We start from the raw sequence: 21195 nt of genomic DNA on the forward strand, positions 1-21195 counted from the left end.
AGCCTCTTTCCCCTTTTCTTTGCCAATCTTCATTTCTTTTACTTGTTTTGGGCCTATTTTGTATGTATTTCATGACTATGTTGCTGGTGAATGATTGAGAAGAAATGTAGTTGAATTTGAAGTGATTTGTATAGATTTTTGTGGATTAGGCCACACTGTTGTCGCACCTTGAAGATCAACACAGGAGTGTGGAATTTCAACATGACCGTATGGATTTCTGCAGAATTATGTTTTAAATATAATTTGATCAATTTCTTCTTAATTTTTTCAAGAATGGCTCCCAGATCGAAGAAATTAGCTGGCAAACACTCTCGCGAGCCCTCTCCTGAATAGCTTGAGTTTGCCATTCCAGAACCTCAAGCACGTTTCCAACGTTTGTCGAAGTTGAAGTTTGGACAGTTGCACTTCCCAGACTTGAGTGTACTGAGGGAGATCTAGTTAGGGGACGAGATAGCAGAGGAGATTGACGAGCTCCTCTCTATGGGTAGCTGGTGATGTTTATTATCCATCCAAGAGCCAGCTATCCATATGTTGACATTGGAGGTGCTGACATAGTTTGACACTATTCAGTTCAGAGCGTTCGGTCATTACCACAGTATGAATATGATACAGTTTTATGTTAGACTTGGTTTGTATGACGAGGCCTATATTGACACGGAGGAGTACGAGCAGCTTCCGATAGATTATCCCTACAGTTTGACTCCGCAGCGTGCTTATAGGATGCTGTGCAGCCAGGGACAGTATGAGCCTATGATTTCCAAGGCGACGTGCTTTTTCTGACCAGCCTACAGATATATCCATGCCAGTCTCAGCTGATCAGTGAATGACTGTGGTGATAATACCGAAGTTCTGATCTGACAAGAGCTGTTATACTTATACTTTATGGTACAGAGTAAGAAACTCCACTTGGGACACATCATGGCTGAGTATTTGCATCACCAGGGGTAGTATGCCAGAGTGGGAGTTTTATTCTCAGGCCCATACATTATTAGTCTCATCATGGGGATGGGTCTACTGGACGCAATCAGAGGGGCTGAGAAGATCATTATGACATCTCCTCTCGGCTTGGAGACCATGAGATTAATGGGCATGGTACGGAGTTACAGAGATGGTATTTATGTGATGATCATGCACCTACCAATGACAGCTGAGGATGAGGGCAATGCCGTCGAGGGTTCACAGCCTGCTCCTCAGTTACAGCAGAAGTAGATAGATACAGAGGCACTTCCCTATAGCATATAAGCCACCTCCAGTGTGCATCTTTTCTCCATCTTGAGCCCATGATAATTTTGAGAGGCTTGAGAGTGCCACGGGGGTGTTACAGAGCGATTTTGCTGAGTTTCGCGCGATACAGGCTGTGAACCACGACGATGTGATAGCGTGTCTCAATGCATTATAGCAGTTACTTGAGCGAAACGTGACCTCATCTTTTGTTATTTGACCTCGAACTCCAGCATCTCTAGTATCAACAGCTTCACCATCTCCAACAGCACCAGGATTACTAGTAGTAGTAGTATTACCTGCAACAGCAGTAGTACCAGCAGTCGTGGACACCGACGCTTGAGGCGTCTTTATCTTTATGTTTCTTTGTTTCTATGTTTTGTTATTTCATTTCTGCATTTTATTTTGGACATGTAATACTTAGAAAGGACTTTTCTTCTGAGTCTATCTTCTCGCTTTTCAGTTGTATCAAGTTGTATTTCATTTCCATATTTTTATAGACTCTATTTTATATTGTTTGTTGAGCTTCACTAAACCCCCTTGTGTATATGTTCAGATGGTCTTGTGAGTCTTGGAATTGAGGAATAGTCATTGGCATGGTTATGTGGTCTTCCATATGGCCGTGTGTGCTCCATAACCCGTTGGAACTCAACTCTCTATGTATATAGCTCCATCGAATGCAACACTAGAAGTTCAGAGAAGTATTGTTTCAATGGCCCATATCCACATACATGTTTTGATTTTCTTTATTCTTTATTGTGCTTACGTGCATACATTGAGGACCATGTGCATCTTAAGTGTGTGTGTGTGTGGGTGGGTGGGGGAGGGGCGGAGGGGAAGTTCACATTACACATGTTCTTTACTTGTGCGTTCATTGTTCATGCTTACGTAGCCAGTGGCTATTCACCTGAGTTGCAACGGTTGTATTCATGAGTTTAGGAATTTTTTTAATATTGAATACTATCATGCTCTAGTTTTATTTGATTTTTTATAAATTTTTGCCCAAGTATCTCTTGTTGCACTACTCATTCATTAAACCTTGTGGAAACTTAAGTTCAACACTTAAGGTACTATGTTAGTATTGTTTTGGTTTGAATTTATGGGAAAAAATGAATGATGAAATTAATGAAAAGAAAAATAAAGTGTTTGTTTTGTTTGTGCATTGGGGATGGAAAGAGCTACCACCTATGAAGTATGAAGCTACTCTCATAAGTCAGATACTAGTTATGCCCTAAAGAGAGAAAGAGTTATCTAATAGGATGAGTGAAAGCTACTACCCCGGTAGAAAGAGCTACCACCTCGAAAGTGTGAAAGCCAACTTGGCGGCTACCTCGGAAAGGCCTACCTTAGAGGATGTGTGAAGCTACTACCTCCTCTTTTTGTATATAAATAAGTCCTTTTAATAAGAGCTTTAAGGAGTACATGTTGAGTTGACTTGAGTGAGTTTACACACACTTACACAATATCGGGTTGTTGTCCTTTTTTAAATCAAGTTTTTTTTAGCTAGAGCAATGATTTTTCTTATTTGGTGTTTGAATTTTTCCTTGTAGAATGCCTCTTTTGCACACTTTTGGTTGGTGAACTTAAGGCTTAGCACTTTCAATTTTGCCTCTTATATGCTTTATTGTTTTATTTTTTCTTGAGGACAAGTAAAAACTTAAGTATGGGTGAGTTTGATAAGTACTTGTGTATAAGTATTACGAAGTATACTTTTCTTACATTGAGTATCACTTTTATCAAATTTTATGACTCTGATAAGTGCTTGTGCGATATGAATACGAAGCGTTCATTCCTTATATTGAGCATTACTTTTCTCAGGTTTTTACATTAATATGTGTGTTTTTATGTTACTTTCGTGCATGTAGGGTTGTGAAACCAATTATGAAGGAAAGAAGCCAATGTGGATCACAATGCACCGATTTTGGATGAAATCATGCTAAAGTTCAAACATGAAGATATAAGTCGGGTGCGAGATGCTAGAGTGTGTGCCAACCTCCCCGTATTTGAGTTTACACAACCATTTGGAGGGGCACAAGGGCAGTCACACTCAAACATTCAGACTTATGCACATAGAACAAGATCTCCATCATCTTATCTGTCATTGAAGAAGCAAAGCGATCCACGGCATAAACGTGTGCCCGATTATGTTACCTCGATCACTGTAGCAGTTAATGTTCATAGCCGGCCGAGAAATCAGAGAAACAGAGAATCCACACGGGCGTGTGGAAATTATCCACGCCCGTGTGGAAATTCCGCATGGGCGCGTGTTCCGTACACGCCCGTGGAGTCACCCGATTCCAGCCCTATTTAAAGCCGATTTCAGCCCCGATTTCAGCATTCTTTTCTCCATCTTTTCCCCAACATGTGAGAGAGCTTCGGCTAGGGTTTCGAGGGGTATTGGCCAAGGTTTTGGAGAGGTTCTATGGCTCTGACATCATGATTCCATTAGGACAAAGGTTGGTAGGGGAGCTTCCATCAAGGCGTATCCTATACCAGACGAAGGAATCCTTGGACGACGAGTAGAGGACTTTCCACAAGACCATTGACACGACCATCGAGGGGGTTTCTTTATGGATTCATTGCTTTTTACATTCGATTTCTTTTGATTGTACTAAGCTCCATGGAGAGCTAAACCCCTAGTGGGTACTTGGATGATTGTGAACCCTAGGATGTATTCGTTCCATCGAGGCGTATCCTATACCGGACGAAGGAATCCTTGGACGACGAGTAGAGGACTTTCCACAAGACCATTGACACGACCATCGAGGGGTTTCTTTATGGATTCATTGCTTTTTACATTTGATTTCTTTGATTGTACTAAGCTCCATGGAGAGCTAAACCCCTAGTGGGTACTTGGATGATTGTGAACCCTAGGATGTATTCGTTTCATTGAACTTCTTTATTATGCTTTCAATAAATTGATGTTTATTGTGAGTTCCAACCTTGAATGCTTGATTGTATGAACATTTCCCCTAGAGTGACACTAGGATTGAGAGTTCTTGTTAGTAACCTTGTGAGTGAGTGACACACCACTAGCGTTAGACAAAGCTAGGTTGGAGAGGGTTGAGAGGGTGAGTCGAGAGGTGCAGGGAGCGTCCCCTTTCCCTCCGACGTGATAGATTCTACCTCCGTTCCTCGAGTTCTTTGCGGCCATAATGGAGTGAATGGTCTAAGGGATGAACCTCCAGCTGGGGCCTAGTTGCGCGTGCAATGGAGTGAAGCGTTGAGAGGATCTTAGTATCTAGGGCTTAATTGTGGCTAGGGACCTTCCACCTGGACCAAAAGGGTAGGTCTATATTTAGGAAGAGATTTATCACTTGGAATCCCTAGAGCTCATTGCAACTCTATGCGAGTGCGAGGTGTTGAGATTGTTCGATTTCTCCTCCTGGACATGTATAGAGTTAGGCATAGTTGACCTTAGATTTGGGACTATGTATGTAAGGATTTCCACGACTCACCATTGCATTGATTAGGAAGCATAATAGAGAGTTCTTGCACTTGAAGCGATCATCCTAGGTGAAGCATTATCCAAGTACCCCATTCTTTATCGATTGCCTTACACTCTTCTTACTTTTGCTCTTTCACTTGTTGTTTTTATTGTTGAGAATTGAATCAATTTCACACTTATCACTATTGATATTCCACATAGCTAAGAATCAAATTAAGTATTTTCACTCCCTATTCCCTGTGGATTCGACCCCGCTCACCCGGGATTATTACTTCGACAAGCCTGTGCACTTGCGGGATATAAGCAAGGGGATCTTATCAGGCTCATTTATGTGTGTTTGTGTTCTTTTGTGCATTTAGGGTTGTGGAGATAAGTTTGGAAGAAAAGAAGCAAAAATAGATCATGGACGCAATTGTTGAGGAAATTCTTGGACCGAACAAAGATCAAGGCACAAGTTGTGCTCATAGACATGTGGGTGTGTGCCAACCTCCAAAATGGTTAAGTGATTACACAAGGTGGAGGGGCACTAAGGCAGTCACACTCATGTGTTCTGACTTGTCCAGCATTGTTAACAGCTTCATCAATGTGTTTAAAAGCAAGATGCAACGTGATCTACCGCATGGTTGTGTGCCAACTTGGTGGCCTCGATGAAGAAAATGAAGCCGGGAGCATTATAGGGAAAGAACTGCAGACGGGGCTGTAGCAAAATCACTGTAGCAGTTATTGTTAACACTGCGGAGGAAAATCAAGCTTGAAGATCCACACGCTTGTGTTCATGCCTAATTTCAGCCCTATAAATAACACTTTGAGGGTTTTATTTGGGGATGTTATTTCTATCTTTTGCTTATCTTTTGAGGGAGAGCGCAGCTAAGGGTTTGGAGAGGTTTTTGTTGGGATTTTGGAGAGGTTCTATCTCCTTCGACATCGAGTTCTTTTGGAGGAGAGCTATTATGGGATCTTTTATTGGCATTGATTTGGCGAGGAATGCCCTAGACTTGACAAAGGAGTCCTTGGAGAATACGAGGTGGCTCCTCAAGACTATCGATACGGTCGATAAGGGGGTTATCTGTTTGGATTGCTTGCACTTAGTTTTGATTTCATTGTTGATTTTGTCTTACTCCATGGAGATCTAAACCCCTTGTGGGTGATTGGACTTGTAAACCCTATGATTATTTTGTTTCATTAACATTTAGTATGTTTTCTTTAATTGATGTTTTAATTGGGTTTCAATCTTGTGAGCTTGTTGATTTGATTTTCCCTTAGAGTGACATTAGGGTTAAGAATCTATCTTGGTAATCCTTTGAAGGGGTGACAACTTAATTAGGGTTTGACTTAGCAAGGTTGAAAAGGGATTGAGAGAGTGTGTTGAGAGGTAGCAAAACATCCATTTCCCCTCCGACGTGATTTATCCTACCTCCATGTTCCAAGAGTTCTTTACGATCATGATAGAGTGAAGTGTTAAGAGATGAACTCCACTGGGGCTTAGTTGCATGAGCAACAGAGTGAAGTGTTGAGTAATCCTTAGTGCTGGGGCTTAATCGTGGTTAGGGGTCTTTCGCCTGGACCGAAGGGATAGATCTAGGTTAGATAATAGAGTTTATCACTTGGAATCCCAAGAGCTTTAAGTAGTCCCACATAGTGTGAGGTGTTGAGAGTATCCCTTTTCTGCCGGGGTATAGTGTAGAGGGCTAGTCACGGTTGATCTTAGGTTTGGGACTGTGTGTATTTGGATATCCATGACTCATTAAACTTCAATTATGAGGCATAATATTAGTCTTGCACTTGAAGTAATAGTTCTAGGGTGAGCATTGTCTGGGTACTCCATTTTATTATTGAATACCTCTCTTCAATTATGAGGCATAATATTAGTCTTGCACTTGAAGTAATAGTTCTAGGGTGAGCATTGTCTGGGTACTCCATTTTATTATTGAATACCTCTCTTTACTCCTTTTGCTCTCTCTCTCTCTCTCTCTCTCTCTCTCTCTCTCTCTCTCTCTCTCTTTTCTCTTTTACTTTTCTTTGCATTAACATCTTGAATCAAATCACAAATTGGTTTTCACTTTAGCTAAATAGCAATACTTCTTGCTTCTGAATAACTATTTCTTGTGGATTCGACTACCCACTCACCGGGGTATTTTATTACTTGAAACGACCCGTGCACTTGCTATACACACAAGCAAGGGGTGTGTCAGTTACCTCCCAAGAAGCACTTGTTTAGCATCAAAAACCTGATGTACTTGTCATATCCTCTATTGTGAGACTATCCTGGTTGAAATCAACTCATTTTTCTCATTGGAGATTATCGTGATACTCACTTTCTTAGGGACAACCTTAGTTGGACTGCACTATCTGATATTTGATAAATTATTCTGACATCCAGCAACTTAATCACTTCTGCCTTCACCATCTCCTTCATATTAGGATTCAAGCTTTGCGAAAGTTGAAGAACTGATTTATAGTTTTCCTCCATTAGAATCTTATGTGTGCAAAAAGATAGACTAATCACTATAATATCATAAATTTTCCATGCTATAGCTCTATTATGCCTACAAAGTACGCCCAAGAGTTTTTCCTTATATTCAACAGTTAAATCAAATACAATGATTACTGGGAGTTTTGAATTATCTGTTAGATAAACGTATTCCAAATGTTTTGGCAATTGCTTCAACTTAAAATTAGGTAGTTCCTCAATAGATGACTTGAGTCTACATTCACTTTTTAATGCTTACTCTTTAAGATCCATCTCATCTTGAAATGTACTCGTCTTCACGCTTTTCCTTAACTTCAAGATTGGACTCAGTAGGGGATTCTTGAATTGTATCCAGCGATGAAAATGGGGATGGATGTAAAGAGTTATCCGCATTCATATTCTCTTTTTCACTCCCAATTAACTCAATCAGCCCCAACTGAAACTAACATTATTTTTTCTTGTTGTAACACAAGCGTTGATTGAAAACAAGTTTCTATGGGTCTTGCATACTTATCCAAAATTTCTTCCCACTGGTATGTATTTGATCCTGAATAAATTTTTGAAATAGCTTCAAACTTTAACAATGGATCTTCCACACTTGTCCGCCGTGTCTCAAACAAGGAATATTGAGGGAGATTATTCATGTAACCTCATTCAAAATTATCAATTAGGCCTGCTAGTCCGACAAGTGCCTATCCCATGTTAATGACTTCCCTGTACAAATGAAATTATGAGAAATAAGAAAATAAGATGAAGAAGAAAAAAATAAATAAATAAATAAATAAATAAATGACTCATATAGTAAGATCCTAATGTTTTTAATATTTTATTACCCTAGCAACGGCACCAAAATCTTGACAAACTCTGCTCGATACATGAGACAGTTATATACTGTAGTGCACAAGTCGTATAAGTTATAATAGTGTGTGTGAAACATAGGATGTTGATCCCACTAGGAATGCGAATACAAGAACCAACTAATTTCCTATTATCTAGTCTATGAGTAAAAAGAAGTTTTGGATTAAGATTCTAAATAAAGAATTTATAAAATAAAGTCAATAAACTAAAAGGTTGAGGGTTGGAGGTACTCAATATATGGAGAGAGTCCCGGAATTGATTCCCCCAAGGAATTCTCAACTACTAAACCTTAACTTTAGATCTAAATCGAGGTTGAATTGAGCCATGGAAATTCCATAAGCACACCAATACGTCCCTCGAAGATATTAGCATCTAAATAAAAAATATTTGGGTTAGATCTCTCTCTAACCCTAATCTAACATTAAAACATTAAGATCTAGGAATTTTTCACCAAGGGTGAGCACATGCCTACTTGCTCAAAGGTGAGAACCTAGCTTCCAACCTATGAACATTATGACGGAAGGAGGAAGATGCTTAATCTCTTGATCCCCTTTTGTCTATGAAAATCAAATCATGAATTCAAGTTGTTGCTATTAGAATCCAAGCATTAGACATACATAAAAAAACACAATAATCAAACCTCTATCAAAACTAAAATATTAAGATTCACATACAAGGTCCATCTTAGAGTTTCTCAATCGGGAAACCCAAGGGAAGCTTAGCCACTCATATTAAGCATAAACAAACAACAAATCAAGAGTACTAAAACAAAGAAATAAATAATTGCAAACACTCCCTCAAACTCCAAAAATGAAATGAAGAACCCTCCAAGGTTGATTTGTCACCTTGAATCTCTTCTCTGATGACTCCTCCGAGATCTTTGAGCTTCTCCTTGCCAAAATCCACCAAAACCTTTGAAAGATTGGTCCTCTCAGCTCTAATAATGAAGGTGGTGGCTGAAACCCTCCAAAAGTCCTCTCAAGAATTGAGTTTACGGCTGAAAATAGTCATCCTAATTAGGGTTTCAGCACAGCCTGCGTGAATCAACACAAACGCGTGCCATCACCAGCCCAGAAATTAGATAATAGGTTGAAATCATACAACATGTGTGAAACTTTCTTGCATCCCTTTCTTGATAGATTTTTTTCATTTACATGCCTTGGGGCGCTTTTAGGATTATTTCACATCGCTTCCGTTCCTTTTTGCTCATGATGATTTAGCGTGGCCTACAAACAAAAAGAAATAAAATAAACACCAAAATGGCAAAATGAGGGCTCAACAACTAGTTAAGTGCTCCAAAATAGTAAATGAAAACACGAATAAATAAGCACTTATTAGCTTGAGTACAATATGAGCTCTATTTGGGTGAGACACATGGGCAAGACAAACTTAATGACGTTGTTTAAAGTCGAGGAAAAATTCATTTGGGTGCGAACAATGGTCAAGCTAAACTTTGCTTTGGTGGAGTACAAGGTTAGGTTATTTGATCAAGGCTCAAATTCACCACAGATTGCGTGGTGGTCAACATTGATGGTCAATGAAACATTGGTAAAGTGTTCAAGTGATGCCAAACATCCCTTTGGACAAAAGGGATTGTCATAATTTTTCTGGCAAGGCCCAAGATCAAGGCAATTATAAACACGGCAAATTTGACTTTGGTTTAGAGTGATGGTTGCATAAGTGTTGAGCTCAATCCAAGTTTGCATATGCACGTGCTAGCCATACCACTCATTATGCTACACTTTTTGCCAACTTTACTACCACTTGTGTCCTACCAAATTCTTCATGACCATTAATTAGTATGCTCCAGTTGTGCTAGTGAATAAAATTCCCCATACCACTTCTCTATTTTTCCTTCTTGGGTCATCCAAAAATTGGTTTTCTTCCAAGAAATACATACCTACATCTCCACTACCAAATCACGGAAAAAGAAGCAAGTTCTTATTTCATGGCCATTTAGGCTGACCCCTCCAGAATACTTCTATTATTTTGTTATGTCCTTTGCATTATCATAACTTTGTAATTTCGCATATAATCTTAATTAACATGATATTTGGTAAGGTTTTGAAAGAATGCTTACTGATGTGCCAGGTGTTATGCACACTACTCTGCAAGTGTACGGGTCATGTAATAATAGTGTGTGTGAGTAGAGTTGTTGAATCCATGGGGACTAAATAGTACTTGTACTAGCTAACTCTAACCTCGTTATCTAGCTAAGACCAAGGTATCAATGGGTATCAAATCAACTAAAATATAAGAATGAAAAAGACTAAAATCACAAGTCTAAGAAATGAGCAATCAATAGAAGAAGAAAGTGGCAGGATAAGATTTAACTTGGAAATTAACAATTGAAGTAATTGCAATAGAATATAGATCAAACTCTACTATTGTTGGACCTAGGGCTTTCAAAAATATATCGAGTACTCTCTTGAGTTTCCTCAATATCTAATCATGCTACAATAGAATTGAATCTCTTCTAATTATACTTTCACACAATCACATAGAGATCTAGGAAACCCCTAATAGAAATCAGAGCTCTCGCTACATGACTCTAATTGGAAGAATCACAAGAGGCTTATCTCTAGCTTGCACTCTTGATTCCTTTATCTATAGGTAATCTCACTCAATGAATCTCTTGATGTCAATCACGCAATCAAAATGAAATAGTCACTCTCGTTAGGCTAAATCAACAAAATAAAGACATCAATGAAACCAAAAATCCAAAAAAAAAAAATCTATATTAAAAGCAATATGAAAATGAAATCATCCCAAGCTACATCAAATCCGATGACCGGAGGAAGTTACCCCTCCATGAGGTTCATGTTCATTATAAAGCAACATAAATAAAGCCTTAGAATGCTATTTATAGAAGAAAAACCCCCACTCAATTCTTCAAAGTAGGAATTGATGTGAGCCGATATTATCATCTTAGATCATCACTCTAATGACTCATTTGAACTTCTCTTATTCCCTTGATTTGCCTCAAAATCCTAGCCATCGTACAAAAGTCACTTTCCCAAAATCTCACTAACGAATACCTATTTCAGCTTTCTATTTTATACCCAATAGGAATGGCGTAAGCAAATGGGCTTGTAGCTTAAAGCAACGATTCTTGAGGTATATGGCTACTAAAAGCCTAAATGTATGTATTCAATTGTAGGTTTTATACATGCAAGCATGGGTTATTAAATTAGTTATATTTGTGTTACAGGCCTCAGGGAAGCCAAAAAGAGCTCAAGAACGCAATTGGGGAGAAATCGGCACAAAAAATCGCATTTTTACAGCAATAATACTGTAGCGAGGGAATCAGGTGTTGCAGGAAATTGGTTGTAAACCTCACGGGCTCCATGCACCCACATGAAGCCTGTGAGACTCACTGGAGATTTTGGGACCTAGAAATGCAGACGAATTACTGCAGGAAAACACTGTAGCTGGTTACTATAGCACCAACCCGGTTTCTTGAGCAGAAAAGACAATGAGCCTTATGGGCTCCATGTGTCCGTATGGAGCCCGTAAGGCTTGGGCAGAACTTTTTAAAGGAAAAGTTAGGGCACAAAGAAGGGGACCTTTCTCTTGACACCTGAAAAACACTAGGAGGTGGTGACTTCACCACGTGTAAGTATGTGTAAACTCACTTAAGTCAACCCAACGTATACTTCTCAAAGCTCTAAGTAAGAGGGGCTTATTTATGTACAAAAGGAAAAGAGAATGTAGTAGTTTCACATATCCTCTAAGGTAGTCCTATCCTAAATGGCCGCTAAGTTAGCTTTCACACTTTCAAGGTGGTAGCTCTTTCTATCAGGGTAGTAGCTTTCACTCATCCCATGAGATAGCTCTTTCTCTCATTAGGCCATAACTAGTATCCGACTTATGAGAATAGCTTCATACTTCATAGGTGGTAGCTCTTTCCACCCCCTAATGCACAAACAAAACAAACATAACTAACTATAATTGTTTTTTTTTCTTTTCATTTCAACCCTTTTTTTCCAAAGAAATTATAACAAGAAACAACTAAACTAGTCCCTTAAACGTTGAACTCGAGTTTCTACAAGGTTTAATGAGTGAGTAGTGCAACAAGTGTCAATCGGGCAAAAATTCCTAAAAATTCAAGTAAAAACTAGAGCATGAGAACATTTAATGTTAAAAATTATCCTAAACTTATGAATACAACCATTGCAACTAAGGTGAACTGCCATCGGTTAGATGAGCAAGTAATACTCTCCTGAACTCCTAATCGTACGTTTGGTGGAGCTATATTCATTGAGAGTTGAGTTCCAATAGGTTGTGGAGCACACACGGTCATGTGAATGTCACATTGACCGTGCCAATGACTAATCCTCAATTTCTAGAATCACAAGACCATCGACACGTATACATAAGGAGGTTCAGTGAAGCTCAACAAAAATAAAATCGGGTCTATAAAGATATAGAAATGAAATACAACTCAAAGCAACTGAAATCAAAAGATAAACTCAGAAAGGAAGATCCTATATGAGTAGTACAAGTCAAAAACAATGCAAAAATAAAATATGAAAAATAAGAACAGCTAAAAGTAAGACACCAGAAGTGTCGTGTGTCCTGCTCAGTCGGCTAAGCTATTGCTGCTGATGATGCTTGTGCTGCCGAGTGCTGGTGATGGTGGTGTTGGGGATGCTGGTCAGGTCGGTGGAGCTTTGGGTCTCATAATGAATGAATGGCGAGGTTACATCTCTCTCAAGTAACTGTTGTAGGATATCAAGACGTGCCATCAACTCAGTGTGGTTCGCTGGCTGTATCTTGCAAACCTCTGCCAAGTCGCTCTATAGCACCCCCACAGCACTCTCGAGCCTCTCAAAATGATCATGGGCTCGAGTCGAGAGAAAGATCAGGACTGGTGATGGCTCCTGTACTGTGGGTGTTATCTCTTTCTATATGATAAGTGCATTTCATATATACATTTCCATACAATTTTCATGTATCTATCGTGTCTTCAAGCATTTATTTATTGTGATTCAGTGCTACTTTGAGTATTATAGTGTATTTCTGCAGGAAAACAAGACCCTATGCAAAAAAGCAGGATTCGACACAATTACAGTGCCAAAAGATGAGAATCTATAGTGCTCTCAGGCATAACACGGTCTCGATATGACCGTGCGCGTTCCATTATTATTCCATGTGATTTGTGAAGATGAGTACTGTAGCAAAATCAATTTACCTAAGTATTGTAGCATTTACTATAGAAAAACACTGTAGCACAAGTCTAGAGAAGGGACACGGTCTGTGTGCTCCTAGCACGATCGTCTATAGCCCGACACCCTCGTGTCGTAGGGTGTGTCAGGCCTGAAAATCTGCTTTTCGATGATTCTGCTTTTCAGTAATTTTCAAGGGGATTGATACCCTTGTGTGCAGGGCATGTCGTGCCTGGAATACACATTTTAAGTCAGATCTAGGGCATTCTTGGAAGACTCTTCTCTCCATCCTTCATCCTTCTTCTTGGGGGCAGCTACCATAGTCTTCCCCTCCACATTTCTGGGCCCAGACTGAACTTTGGTGCTAGAGCACGAGTAGTGGAGGCACAAGAGAAGTAGGGTTAGCAATAGAGCTCAACATCGGAGGTGATCTTGAAGAGAAGGGAGTCTTATCTTCTTTCTCTAGATTTGTAGTTATTTTCTCCATGTTGTACCCATCACTTAGGGGCTAACCGTCCATGGTGCCCTGGGATGTTGAACTTTGATGCTTTGTATGTTTTGAATGCTTTCTTCTAATGATCAACGGAGTTATTTCGGTTTCTTGTATTTAATGATGTGTATGCATAACTTAATGTGTTCGATGTGCACAGATGCTTTGGTAAAACTTGGTGTATGGATAACCATAGCTGTGATTGCTTATTGTGATTGCAAAACTTGATGTGTTTGAGATGCACAGTTACCTTAGCAGACCTTGGTGTATTTGAGAACCATAGATGTAACATTGCTTTTTGAGCACACGCAAGAACCATAGAATGTACCTGGTAGGTATTAGAGGTAAACCGACATACGATAGCTCATAGGAATCATCTTGGGTGATTGCTCTATTGTTGTTGAAATATTAGATTCTATAATTTTACCTGCTCTATCTCTGTATCTCTCATCTAGTTGAGTTTCATCCCTTACCTGTCATCCTTCCTTCCTTTAAGATCTAGTTACCAATAATTATTTACCGACTAGAGATTAGAAGAACAATTAGTACTTTGAGTCCAGTCCTTGTGGTTTCGACAACCCTACCCATCACGGGGTACCACTTTACTACTTGTGTGTGACTCGTGCACTTGCGGAGAACACATCATTGCTAGCCTCACTTCTCTTCTACATCGCCCTCCTGCTCCATCTTTGTATGTCCAAATCATCCCCATCAACCTTATAGTCCTCAAGCCAAGGGGCGACAGTTTTGTGATCTTCCAGGCCCCTCGAGCGGCATCTAATAGACCCATGGCCATGATAAGTCTGGTGATGTATGGGCTTGAGAAGATATGCCCCACTCCAGTACTGTCACCACGTCCATTCATCGACCTGCTCATAACTACGTGAAGGTAATGGTATGCAGGACCTGAAAGGCATATGGCTTTCGACATTCCTGGCTCATATTGTCCCTAGCAACATAGTGCTCTTTAAGGGCGTTGAGGAGTCAAACTACCCAGATAATCGGTCTGTAACTGCTCATACTCCTCAGTATCGGTGAATGCCTCATCGTATAATCCAAGTCGAATCAAAAATTGTGTGACGCTCATACTATGGTACTGACCAAGAGCTCTAAATTGTATGGTGTCAATACTGTCAAAACTGGAATAGGACCGGTCAAACTCAAATAATGCTAGTACCTCGAGTGTCAACATCGGATAGCAAGATTCTTGATCGACAACAAACGCCACCAACTGCCCACTGAGAGAAGCTCGTCGATCTCATCAGCCATATCATCTGCAAGGTGGATCTCTCTCACAGCACTCAAATATGAGAACAGAGATTGGCCAAACTTAAGCTTCTCTAATCTCTCAAAACTCCATGCTCTCTAGCTCAGGAGAAGACTTGCGTGGATGCTTTCCGACTACTTTCTTTGTTCTGGGAGCCATATTTGCAAGAATTGAAAAAGAATCGATCAAATAAACTTAAGAATTCAATACTGCAGAAATCAACAAGGTTGTGTGGAAATTCCACACCCCTGTGTGGATCTTCTGGGGCTTGAAAGCTCACATCAACCATTTAATCATGAAATAGAGCAACATTCATCAGTTTTAAGCAAAATAAATCAAGATTGGCGACGAGAAAGAGAAAGAGGGCTTACCAATGAGATGGAGATGAAAAACCTTGAATACGGCCGGAAAGCACCCTAAATCCTCTATATATAGACGGAGAACGGTAGGGAAAATGAAGAGAAGTAATCGTTTGAGTGTTTTGGAGTTATAGAATGAAGATGCGCAAGTAGATTTTAAAGAAAAGTCACACCTCTTGGCGTTTTATACATTCACACGGGCGTGTGGAAATTACCCACGCCCGTGTGACTCTACAGGAGAGCTCACAGGGACAGACACACTCCCCTGTGTGCTCTCGTGATAACCTTTGAGTGACTCTGAACGCATCCACACGGGCATGTGGAAAATTTCCAATGCCAGTGTGCCCGACCCACAGGGGCACCCACACGCCCTGTGGCTTCTCTGTCCATTCGAGAATTTGGCTAAGTATTCCACATGCCCCTGTGGGTATGTGGATTCTCAAAGGGGAACTCACAGGGGCACTCACACACCCCTATGTGCTCTTGGGATGGAGGAGAACTCTCTGCAGAGTTTCACATGAGCGTATGGTAATTACCCACAACCGTATGCCATTCACAGGGTCTTCCATAGGAGCATTCACATGCTCCTATGTCTTCTCAGGATGGAGTCTGAGAACTCTGTAGAGAAACATACGACCGTGTGGAAAGTACTCATGGGCGTGTGACCGTCACAAGGCTGTTCACAGGGGTATTCACACCCCCATGTGTCTTCTCGGGATGAACTCTGAATGGAAACACATGCCCATGTGGAAATTCCACACGGCCGTATGTCTTCTTTGGATGACATAGAAAACATTACAGACTCTATAGAAAAAGTTTTACAACTTAAACACACAAAGAGACTACAAATACTATGATGAACTAACCAGAGAATCATGGAAACAGGCTCAAACGACCAAGAAACTATGCTAATAACAATTAAGCAAAATAAAACACCAATAATCCGCGAGAAAAACATAGCAATAGCATGTAAAAAATCAAGACACTAACACTCAAGTTCTTATTCATGCAAGTACTAAACTCAAGCCTAGAAAAATAGTAAAGACTTGGGTTACCTCCTAAGAAGTGCTTGTTTAACGTCATTAAGATTGACATACCTCACGGGGGTTCATAGATGAAGGTTTCCCTCTTATTTACAACTTGAAAGCATGATGCACATAATTGTTTCAAGGTAGAGGGAGAGTTATCAAGCTTGTTACCACACAAGGGTTCATTATTCTTACTCTGTGCTTGCACATCCCCATTAGCCTTGGGGCACTTCTTGTGATGTCTCCTTGCTCGCTTCATCTTTTGGATCATTCTCTTCATGATCCCTGGGCTAGGTTGCAACTTGTCCTCTAGACCAAGTGTCAAAACTTCTTCAATCTCCGCCTTTTGATCTAGCAACCCCTCATATGGGTCCGTACACATCATTTCCTGCATATATTCATCAATTAACTCATCAGTAGTGTCAAGTGACATGACCGAATTGCATGTGTACCACAAGTACACGGGTGTTGAAGTAATAAATACCTAGGTGAGTGGGTAGAAAAATCCACAAGGAACAGGGTTACCAGTTATAATTGCTTCTCTACTATCTAGCCTAGTGATAAATGAGATGGTGTGGTGATTTAATGTACGAAGAAATGAATACCGGAGACGAATATGCAAGGGTAAAATGGAGGGAGATCTCAATCAGTAAAAGTGGGGTATTCGGGCAATGCTCCCCCTAGGATTCAGCTATTAGGTACTGGATATGCAAAGTGTTTCTATGATGAGTAAGTTAAGTCATGGAAATCTAAATATAATCAGATCCGGCCTCCATATCATTGATACTAGTCCCGTACGAGGTCCCGGTGGAGAAATCGCTCAATCTCAACACCTCACAGCACATATGGCTGCAAAGCACTCTAGGGATTCTAAAAGGTGTATCCAATTCCTAAAGATAGATCCAACCCTAATTCCCGACGAAGGATCCCTAACCCCCTACAAGGTCCCGGCAGAAAAATCTATTAATCTCACACCTCACACCAAATATGGTTGCATAGAGTCTAGGGAATATGGAGATAGAATACACCAATTTGAGGGGAAAGGGGACGCTCCACTATCTCATGACTCACCCTCTCAACCTTCTTCAATCTTGAGGTTCTAACCTTAATGGAGACCTTTTTCTCACCAAGGCAACAAGTCATACAAACCAAATAACCATAGGATCAATAAGGCAAGCAAGTATTAGACAATCAAGATTGAAACTTAATCAAACTCAGATTAAATAGAAACAAAAAGCAAATCCACAAAAGATGAGAATCCTAGAGTTCACAAGCCCAAATACCCTCTAAGGTTTTAGCTCTCCATGGAGAAACATACAAAACACACCATCAATGAATGAAAACATAAAAACCATAAAAATAAAACCCCTTCTATATGAACTGATCACCTTGATGGAGAGCTTCGACGTCTTGAAGGACACCCACTCTGAAGCAAGGGCCACCGGTAGCTTCCTTGATGTTATGACGGAGGAGGAATCAATCAAAATTGGTGATAAAGCACCTCCAAAGCCCCAAAGACCTCTTCTCCAAACCCTTAGCCATCTCACCCCTCAACAGCCGCACAAAAGACGTCAAAGAACAGGGCAAAAAGGCTATTTATAAGACTAAACCAGCGCCTGTCACATGGCCCCACGCGCCTATGTGGATTTTCCACGCTCCCGCGTGGGCTGCAGGAATTTTCGCGCTGTCACATAAACAGTAATTTTGCTACTTTAGTGCTACAGTAAAATTGCTACATTACTTTTCACATACGCGGTCCAAACATTCTCCTCTTGAGGCCACATAGCCGGGCACACTATCATATGGTAGGCTATAATACTTTTCTTCATCGACACATCTTTGAAAGATCTTGCAATCTTTACAAAGAGAAGGAACATGAAGATGTGACTGCCTTCGTGTCCTTTTAACTAGTAAATTGGCTTGAATCTCCTTGGATGTTGGCACACATCTCCACGTTCATGAACTCCTCTCGTGTCTTGGTCTTTGAATTGAACAAGAATTCCCAACATTGTGTCTTTATAGCCTATTTTTTGCTTCCTTTTTACTCTTCAAGGCATTCACAACCTAATTGCACAAAAGAACACCAAATACACAATATGAGATATAAACCATGATAAAAATGATGCTCAAAGCATGTAAAACATATATAAAAATATGTCTACTCAAGCACTTATCAAACTCCCCGACACTTAAGCCTTTGCTTGTCCTCAAGCAAAATTAATCATTAAACTCATGGAAGGAAAAGAGAAGTGCTTGGCCTTAGGTTCACCAGGAGAGTACAAGAATAAAATTTTAAAGTTATAGAGAAAATAAAACACTAGACAAAACAATCAATGCTATAACAAACAACCCAATCAAAAATGAATGTGATGAAGTCCGAAAGCATGTGTGTGTGAAAAACTCAACTCATGTCAACACTATGTCCACTACTAAGTTATTTTTGACACGGGACTTATTTATAAACAAAAAGAATAGGTAGTAGCTTCACACAATCCTCTATGGTAGCCTTTTCCCAAGATGCCTCCCGAGTGTCTTTCACTCTTTCAAGGTGATAGCTCTTTCTACCATGGGTGGTAGCTTTCACACATCCCATGAGATAGCTCTTTCTCTTATTAGGGCATAACAAGTATCTGACTTATGAGAATAGCTTCATACATCATGGGTGGTAGCTCTTTCCACCCCCTATGTACAAACAATAAACAATTTTAAAATTTTTTCAATTTTTCTGATTTTTTTGATTTTTTAATAAAACTAGCACACTAAAGTCCCAAAATAATGAACTAGAGTCTTCATAGGTCTAATTAGTGAGTAACTATTTGGTCGACTAATTGGAGTGTCATCCGAGTGGGCCTAGGCTCTCCCAAGCCTAGCTTCTGAAAGAAAGTATAAGGCATGACATTAATGCTAGCCCTTGAATCAGCCAATGACTTTTCTTCATCCAAATTACCAATGTTGCATGGAATGATAAAGCTTCCGAGGTATTTCTCCTTTTTCGGCATATTCTTTTGTAATACTGCTGAACAAAAGGTATCTAAGATCACAGATGCACTCTCCTCCAACTTCCTCTTATTAGTCAAGAGATTCTTGAGAAACTTTGTATAATGAGGCATTTGAGACAATGCCTCTACAAATGGAATGTTGATGTGCAACTGCTTGAATAGACCCAAGAACTTCTTGTATTGTTCATCATTTTGGTCATTCTTAAACCTTGAAGAATAAGAGATTCTTGGCTTGTAAGGTGTGGGTGCCATCTTCTTCTCTTTGTTAGCTCTCTCCTCAGCCTCCATGACCACGAGTGAATCAACATTGGTCTTCTTACTAGGGAGACTACTCTCAACTTCACGACCGCTTCTCAAAGTGATCGCCTTCACATGCTTCCTCGGATTTGTCTCCGTGTTGTAGCGAAAACTCCCTTAAGGTCATTTCAAAGGTGACTTCACAATTTGGCCCACTTGATTCTCTAAGTTATGCAATGACGCGGTGTGGTTGCGAAGTGTGTCTTCAACCTATTGAAATCTTGTATCCGATGATGAAATGAACTTGGTCAAAGCCCTTCTTTAAGTCGGTCATCCGGTTCTCCAACCTGAAACTTGATTCTCCATGTTTGGGGCTTGTTGTTGTTGGTGGAAACCCGGTGGTGCCTTAGTCTTCTGTTGCCCTTAATTACTCCAAGAAAGGTTTGGGTGGCTCCTTCACCCCGGATTGTAAGTATTGCTATACGGATTTTCTTACCCTCTCATTGCATTACCTATAAAATCAACTTGTTCCACTGAGGATGTACCACTAATAAAAATCAGCCAATCAGATGGAGCATGTCATCCCCATACCCAGTGCAACTCGTCATGGCCGCCACTCTAGGAGAAGCTAGAGTGTCTAACTTCTTACTCAATGACTCAACCTGGGCCTCCAATGATGTGATTGCATCAATCTCATGAAGTTCGGCTACCTTCTTTTCTATCCCATATGTTCCACTGGTAACTGTTCATAGCCATTTCTTCGATGAGATGTCAGGCTTTTTCAGGGGTCTTACTTCGTAAGGTATCTCTTACTGCAGCATCAAGGAACTACTTTGTGCTTGGGTTCAACCCACTATTGAATGTTTGAATAATCATTCACTCGAGAAACCCATGTTGAGGACATTTCCACAAGAGCTCTTTGAAACTATCCCATGTCTCAAGACTCCAATTCCATTTGCACAAAAGAAGATATTTCATTCCTAAGCTTTGCAGATTTTCCAGGAGGAAAATATCAGGCAAGAAAAGCTTCTACCATATCCTCCCATGTAGTGATCGATGCTCTAGGTAATGAGTGTAGCCATTGTTTTGCTCTTCCTTTCAAGGAAAATGGGAAGGCCCTCAACTTGATGGCATCATCTGTAACACCATTAATCTTGAGCATATCACACACTTCTAAGAAGTTCTTAATTTGAATGATTGGATCCTTATTGGTAAACCATTAAACTGTGCTGACTGCTATAACATCTGGATGAAGCCTGGTGATAAGTGCTTGTGCGATATGAATGTGAAGCGTTCTTTCCTTATGTTGAGCATTACCTTTCTCGGGTTTTTACACTAATATGTGTGTTTTCATGTTACTTTTATGCAAGTGGGGTTGTGAGGCCGAGTATGAAGGAAAGAAAACAATGTGGATCATAATGCACTGATTTCGGAGGAAATCTTGCTAAGGTTCAATCGCGAAGACATAGGTCGGGTGTGAGATGCTAGAGTGTGTGCCAACCTCCTCGTATTTGAGTTAGCACAACCATTTGGAGGGGCACAAGGGCAGTCACACTAAAGCATTCCGACTTATGCACATAGAACAAGATCTCCACCAACTTGCCGTCATTAAAGACGCAAAGCGATCCACAACGTGAATGTATGCCGCTT

General features: G+C 40.2%; 1 non-coding gene across 1 annotated transcript; it reads left to right on the plus strand.

The window, feature by feature from the left end:
* The first annotated feature begins 20431 nt into the window (after window positions 1–20431).
* Window positions 20432–20533, plus strand: LOC120275005. Its single transcript, XR_005541034.1, has one exon. It is a non-coding gene; the product is annotated as a small nucleolar RNA R71 (small nucleolar RNA).
* Window positions 20534–21195: the final 662 nt, after the last annotated feature.

The sequence above is a fragment of the Dioscorea cayenensis genome, chromosome 13 (genome assembly GCF_009730915.1).
Source record: "Dioscorea cayenensis subsp. rotundata cultivar TDr96_F1 chromosome 13, TDr96_F1_v2_PseudoChromosome.rev07_lg8_w22 25.fasta, whole genome shotgun sequence".
NCBI lineage: Eukaryota > Viridiplantae > Streptophyta > Magnoliopsida > Dioscoreales > Dioscoreaceae > Dioscorea > Dioscorea cayenensis.